Source organism: Schistocerca nitens, unplaced genomic scaffold (genome assembly GCF_023898315.1).
Source record: "Schistocerca nitens isolate TAMUIC-IGC-003100 unplaced genomic scaffold, iqSchNite1.1 HiC_scaffold_207, whole genome shotgun sequence".
Classification (NCBI taxonomy): Eukaryota; Metazoa; Arthropoda; class Insecta; order Orthoptera; family Acrididae; genus Schistocerca; species Schistocerca nitens.
The window spans coordinates 50,001-57,500 of record NW_026045748.1 but is presented as its reverse complement, the minus strand read 5'-3'; the positions used below and the strand labels follow the sequence as shown (position 1 = coordinate 57,500).

The window sequence follows — 7,500 nt, the reverse complement described above, 5'->3', positions numbered from 1 at the left end:
ACACCGGGGGACGATGCCGCGAGGTGTAGCTAGCTAGTGCAGTCGCACCGCTACTACTGTACAGAGATAGAACAGGCATTGACTATACATACATTAAGCTTATACACGGCGGTGCTTAGTAATACGCGCAGTCATCGGAATACAGATAACACATACAACTGTCCCTATACATGCTGAACGTCTGTGCACACAATGTCAACCACACGTCACCCACACACTCCATCACCCACTAGTCTATGCATGTAACAGACGCAGACACAACATCTAAGTACCAGCATGGAACAACATCCAGTGCATCCTCTCGGCCACAGTACACCATCCACACTATGATAACCAGACCGGGACGTCGAACCAGAAAACTGAATATCCCACTCTTCCTACAACCACCATTGCTCAGATACGCCACCAACACCCACACATGTCCTACACAGGGGTGCACCCAACAGCACCACACTGCCGCATCTCACAGCACATAAACAATGGCAGGAATGAAAGACACAGGTGTGCCACTCCTTTGCCACAAACACAGAACGGGCGCGCCACCTGCCATGAGCCACAAGTGCAACTGACGTGACATATCTGATAGTGCCTCAGGCGTCCACTTACTACCATCACTATCAACGAACCTCGCCACCCCACCCCCCCCACACACACCATCCCTTAACCCAACTTCTGCCTTAACCTAACCCAACTTCTGCCTTAACCTAACCCAACTTCTGCCTTAACCTAACCCAACTTCTGCCTTAACCCTGCTGTTCTGTTCACTTTTACTTGACATATATACTGTTCGGGTCAATATGACCCGACATATCAAAATGCTTTAGAAACATAAATTTTGGTACAGTTTTAGCTATCGACATTGTTGTTCTATTCCAGTACCTTGTTAGTAATAATAATAATAATAATAATAATAATAATAATGGTAATAATAATAATAATAACAATGCATACAACTTTATTGAGGGATATTTTTCATTTAAATATGCACATAAATTTGAAACAACAGACAGTTTCCATTACAGGCATTCAACTTAGAAAGCACTACAGTTTTTCCATACTTCTATTCTTATTGTTGACAGTTTAGACGTAAGTATTGACATTTTCTAACAACAGACAGTTGTCATTACAGATATTCATCTTAGAGCACACTACAGTACAGAACACACTACAGTTTTTTTATTACATTCCAACATAGAAAGCACTACAACTTTAGAATCCTCTCTTCTTACTGATTGTAGTTTAGGCACAAGTATTCACATAAATTTGAAACAACAGAATTTTCAATACAATCATCTTATAAAATACTACAGTTCTTTTCTTACTGCTTGCACTGTGGACACAAGTAGGTTACATGTTTCTTGCAAATATGTTTACTACATTTTCCACACACCATGTTTGTTTTATTGTCATTACTTGATGGACAGAACTTACAGCGTGCACGTTTTGTAGATTTTCTTGTTGTTACCGATTCTGACACACCACCCACATCATTCGGGTTTTGGATGCTTGTGACCATTCTCAAAGAATCTTCTGTTCTTGGGAAATGCGTTCTTGATGCAATATGTTCTTTTATCAGTGACTTTCCAAGTTCCTCCAAGAATATTCTCCTTCTAGTCAATTTGCTTGCATTCCAATTAGGGTCAACCGAAATCCACAAAACGTATGCATTATAAGCAGAAACATCAAGAATATTGTAGAAAACTATCATTGGCCACCTATTACTTTTTCGTTTGCATGTATATGTACCTAATAACTGATCAAGCGTGTCTACAGCACCTTTGGTTGAATTATAGTCCAAAATCATTTTTGGCTTCTTATCAGCCCTGTCACTGATTTCCGCATCATGGTGGAGAGTGCTCATAAGTACAACATTCTTGTGTCTCTTAGGAATATAATTAACCACAGTAGTGTCATTTGTGAAGTAAAATGAAGAGCTGTGTACCTCCTTGTTGGTCATTTTGTGTGGAAGCTCCGGCTTATTTTTCCGTATAGTTCCCAACATAGTCAATTTCCTTTTCAGAAGCAGCTGCCCCAAATTGTACGACGTAAAAAAGTTGTCACACGTGATATTCTGACCACGTAACTCAGAAGTGAGATCAGATACCACCCTCATTCCCTGATTTCTTTCTGGTGCCGCTCCACTCACCTTTCCTGTATAAATTTGGGCTTTCAGTACGTATGAAGTTTTGCTGTCACACATGGTCCATATTTTGATCCCATATTTTGCCGGTTTACTTGGGATATACTGCTTGAATGGACAGCGACCTCTAAATGCTACTAACTGCTCGTCAACAGTAACATTTTCTCCTGGATTATACAGTTTAGGAAGGACCTCTACCCACTTCTCCCAAATACTACGAATTGCGGCAAGTTTGTCAGTACGTCGTCTTTCCTCTCTAGTAGATTTCTTGTCAAATCGCAGGACACGTGATATCTTACAGAATGTTTCATGAGACATGGTTGCTCGAAATATGTTTCGCCCAGTATCTTTATCCCACAAACTTTTTGTAGACTCCCCATGAGATCGATATACACCCGCTAGGAGTAAGAGTCCTAAGTATGCATGGAAAACAGAACCATCAATATCTGTCCACTGTTCACCATAAACTCGCTGCCCTTCAATATTTGTCATCTCTATTATTTCATTTTGAAGCGCTGTGTGAAATACTGCTTCAAATGAACATTTTACATCAGATATTCTGCTGACTGCATACCTGGTAACTCCTGGGGTACTCTTGATGATGTTCGAAGCTGGTAGGCGACCATGTTGTGCTGGTGGATGCAACTGCCATTCTATATTCCCATTTTTAGAAAGAAAAGTCTCTACACTATTTTGTATGGGCTGTGGACTGTCGTAACTGTCATCGGAACACTCGCTTTCAGATGCATTGCTGATGTGATCTTCAAACTCAGAAAGTGATCCTTCATCTGGTGAGGCATTTACTATTTCTTCCAACTCACGATCATTCAATGGTCTCATCGCCATGGTGTCACAAGTCAAACTGGGCAGAAACAAAGCATTCCAATTATTGAGAACTGCCAATTATTATTTCCTGGGGAAAGCAACAAACAAGCCCATTGTTGTGAACGCATGGAGCTTTAGGTGATTGTTGAGAGTAAGTTGGAATGATGCAGTCACTATTCCCACACAACACAACAAAAATAATTTTCGCCATTTCCAGATTTTAGAAATAAATACGAGTTACACTAAACATATTTGTGTCGGGTCATTATGACCCGAACATTACATATGCAACTATTACAGTTGAAGCCCAAACTTCTTAAACTTTTTTAAAACCTTTTAAAACACATGCTGCTCATCCATTTTCAGACAAAGTCACAAAGTTTCATAAATATATATTGGTATTTACATAATGTAAAATAACGTTCATATTCGTTTCGGGTCATATAGACCCGAACAGAACAGCAGGGTTAACCTAACCCAACTTCTGCCTTAACCTAACCCAACTTCTGCCTTAACCTAACCCAACTTCTGCCTTAACCTAACCCAACTTCTGCCTTAACCTAACCCAACTTCTGCCTTAACCTAACCCAACTTCTGCCTTAACCTAACCCAACTTCTGCCTTAACCTAACCCAACTTCTGCCTTAACCTAACCCAACTTCTGCCTTAACCTAACCCAACTTCTGCCTTAACCTAACCCAACTTCTGCCTTAACCTAACCCAACTTCTGCCTTAACCTAACCCAACTTCTGCCTTAACCTAACCCAACTTCTGCCTTAACCTAACCCAACTTCTGCCTTAACCTAACCCAACTTCTGCCTTAACCTAACCCAACTTCTGCCTTAACCTAACCCAACTTCTGCCTTAACCTAACCCAACTTCTGCCTTAACCTAACCCAAGTTGCGCCTTAACCTAACCCAAGTTGCGCCTTAACCTAACCCAAGTTGCGCCTTAACCTAACCCAAGTTGCGCCTTAACCTAACCCAAGTTGCGCCTTAACCTAACCCAAGTTGCGCCCTAACCTAACCCAAGTTGCGCCCTAACCTAACCCAAGTTGCGCCCTAACCTAACCCAAGTTGCGCCCTAACCTAACCCAAGTTGCGCCCTAACCTAACCCAAGTTGCGCCCTAACCTAACCCAAGTTGCGCCCTAACCTAACCCAAGTTGCGCCCTAACCTAACCCAAGTTGCGCCCTAACCTAACCCAAGTTGCGCCCTAACCTAACCCAAGTTGCGCCCTAACCTAACCCAAGTTGCGCCCTAACCTAACCCAAGTTGCGCCCTAACCTAACCCAAGTTGCGCCCTAACCTAACCCAAGTTGCGCCCTAACCTAACCCAAGTTGCGCCTTAACCTAACCCAAGTTGCGCCTTAACCTAACCCACGTTGGGCCCTAACCTAACCCACGTTGGGCCCTAACCTAACCCACGTTGGGCCCTAACCTAACCCACGTTGGGCCCTAACCTAACCCACGTTGGGCCCTAACCTAACCCACGTTGCGCCCTAACCTAACCTACGTTGCGCCCTAACCTGCCCTGTAATTGTTAGTTATATGACTCTAGGAATTCGTGTAGCGTTGCCTAATTGCAACCATCTCAACATAGTTCACTTCGCGCACACTGTGGTGTTCTGCGTATTGATTCATTTTACGGTGCGTACCCTCACATCTTGCGAGTGTTGCTTACTTTCCACATGGTCCCGCTATCCACTGTATTGTGTACTGCAATAGGACGTATATCGCCCCCGCCCCCCCCTCCCCTCCTGTCACCTCTAGCTCGTCGGTCAGGAGTTCGCGTGTTGAATGCGCTTCGCAGCTGTGCAATGGCATTCGTATACGTACGCTGGCCACCTTCCACGTGTTCTTTCGTGCACACGTCGCAGCGTGTATGTATGCTGATGGAGTGCGTCGTGACACACAACATCCAGGCATGCAAGACTCGTAGAAGTCGCAAATGTAGATGGATGTCTACGTTTGCTGCCCAAGTTACGCAAATGAACTGGAAATCCGTTGTTGCGCGGTTGTTCGCGCTGGAGGTGAATCGTTGATATCGACGATCGGTACAGGTATTAACCGGTTGCTTCAGCGACACCCGTCATACCCACGAACGTGAGTGGGCATGTGGGTATGAAGCGATACGCGGCGGTGGCTGGGTGGGACCGTCCCCGGCCGGTGAGGGGGGGGCGCCCGGCGTGCTGGCCGCGCGCTGCGTGGGCGCACGCGCGGCAGCCGGCTGGTGGGGGCGCCCAGTGGCAGGCGCGCCGGCTGACGGACGCGGCAGGCGGCGCATCTGCGTGCCGGCGCACCCAGCGCGCGGCGCCGTGCGGCCAAAGTGGGTCCTCCCGGGCCCGGTGCGAAGCGCGGTGGACATCTGCAGTGTGCTGGTCCGATTGAGGACTGTGTGCGTTGAGGATGCGCCGCCGCCCGGCACTCGGCGCCGCGACGCCGTCTGCTGCTCGGTCGCCCCCGCGGTTCTCGCAGGTGGTTTGTATCGCAGCTGTGCGGATGTGTTGGCGCGTGCGCTGTGCTGGGAGAGTTCGCTTTGGCACCCAAGTGGGGCTCTGCCCCTCTGTGGCGCTGGCGTTGGAGCTGCCCGGTCACTGTTTGTGGCCGCGTGTTGTCTCCCGCCGGCAACACCACGACAGCACGCTCCCGGGCCTCTGTCGGCAGCGGCAAGCTCAGTTGGGAGCACGGGTGGTCGCACTGAAAGCGTCTACTCGCCTATCTCCGGGCGATTGCGCCTCTCTCGAACCCGACCAAGTACTTAGGACGGCGCTGCGCGCCGCCGGGACCTGAGAGGGTTTCGAGGTGTATCGTGCAGGGGAGCCCAGCCTCCTCCTGTTTGCAGAATAATTGAGCGGACGCTTGCGTGTTCGCGCGGGCCCCCGGGACACACTCCCGGGCGGCCGGCTGCTCAGCTCTAGTTGACGCAGCTCCCTGGTTGATCCTGCCAGTAGTCATATGCTTGTCTCAAAGATTAAGCCATGCATGTCTCAGTACAAGCCGCATTAAGGTGAAACCGCGAATGGCTCATTAAATCAGTTATGGTTCCTTAGATCGTACCCACGTTACTTGGATAACTGTGGTAATTCTAGAGCTAATACATGCAAACAGAGTCCCGACCAGAGATGGAAGGGACGCTTTTATTAGATCAAAACCAATCGGTCGGCTCGTCCGGTCCGTTTGCCTTGGTGACTCTGAATAACTTTGGGCTGATCGCACGGTCTTCGTACCGGCGACGCATCTTTCAAATGTCTGCCTTATCAACTGTCGATGGTAGGTTCTGCGCCTACCATGGTTGTAACGGGTAACGGGGAATCAGGGTTCGATTCCGGAGAGGGAGCCTGAGAAACGGCTACCACATCCAAGGAAGGCAGCAGGCGCGCAAATTACCCACTCCCGGCACGGGGAGGTAGTGACGAAAAATAACGATACGGGACTCATCCGAGGCCCCGTAATCGGAATGAGTACACTTTAAATCCTTTAACGAGTATCTATTGGAGGGCAAGTCTGGTGCCAGCAGCCGCGGTAATTCCAGCTCCAATAGCGTATATTAAAGTTGTTGCGGTTAAAAAGCTCGTAGTTGGATTTGTGTCCCACGCTGTTGGTTCACCGCCCGTCGGTGTTTAACTGGCATGTATCGTGGGACGTCCTGCCGGTGGGGCGAGCCGAAGGCGTGCGACCGCCTCGTGCGTGCTCGTGCGTCCCGAGGTGGACCCCGTTGAAATCCTACCAGGGTGCTCTTTATTGAGTGTCTCGGTGGGCCGGCACGTTTACTTTGAACAAATTAGAGTGCTTAAAGCAGGCAAGCCCGCCTGAATACTGTGTGCATGGAATAATGGAATAGGACCTCGGTTCTATTTTGTTGGTTTTCGGAACCCGAGGTAATGATTAATAGGGACAGGCGGGGGCATTCGTATTGCGACGTTAGAGGTGAAATTCTTGGATCGTCGCAAGACGAACAGAAGCGAAAGCATTTGCCAAGTATGTTTTCATTAATCAAGAACGAAAGTTAGAGGTTCGAAGGCGATCAGATACCGCCCTAGTTCTAACCATAAACGATGCCAGCCAGCGATCCGCCGCAGTTCCTCCGATGACTCGGCGGGCAGCCTCCGGGAAACCAAAGCTTTTGGGTTCCGGGGGAAGTATGGTTGCAAAGCTGAAACTTAAAGGAATTGACGGAAGGGCACCACCAGGAGTGGAGCCTGCGGCTTAATTTGACTCAACACGGGAAACCTCACCAGGCCCGGACACCGGAAGGATTGACAGATTGATAGCTCTTTCTTGATTCGGTGGGTGGTGGTGCATGGCCGTTCTTAGTTGGTGGAGCGATTTGTCTGGTTAATTCCGATAACGAACGAGACTCTAGCCTGCTAACTAGTCGCGTGACATCCTTCGTGCTGTCAGCGATTACTTTTCTTCTTAGAGGGACAGGCGGCTTCTAGCCGCACGAGATTGAGCAATAACAGGTCTGTGATGCCCTTAGATGTTCTGGGCCGCACGCGCGCTACACTGAAGGAATCAGCGTGTCTTCCTAGG

At 48.2% G+C, this 7,500-nt stretch overlaps 1 non-coding gene across 1 annotated transcript in view; it reads left to right on the top strand.

The window, feature by feature from the left end:
• The first annotated feature begins 5,895 nt into the window (after positions 1-5,895).
• The window catches only part of LOC126220856 (small subunit ribosomal RNA), a 1,909-nt gene continuing 304 nt past the window's right edge, over positions 5,896-7,500 (top strand). Inside the window, exon 1 of the ribosomal RNA XR_007543203.1 lies at positions 5,896-7,500. This exon is cut by the window's right edge and continues 304 nt beyond it. This is a non-coding gene — a ribosomal RNA (small subunit ribosomal RNA).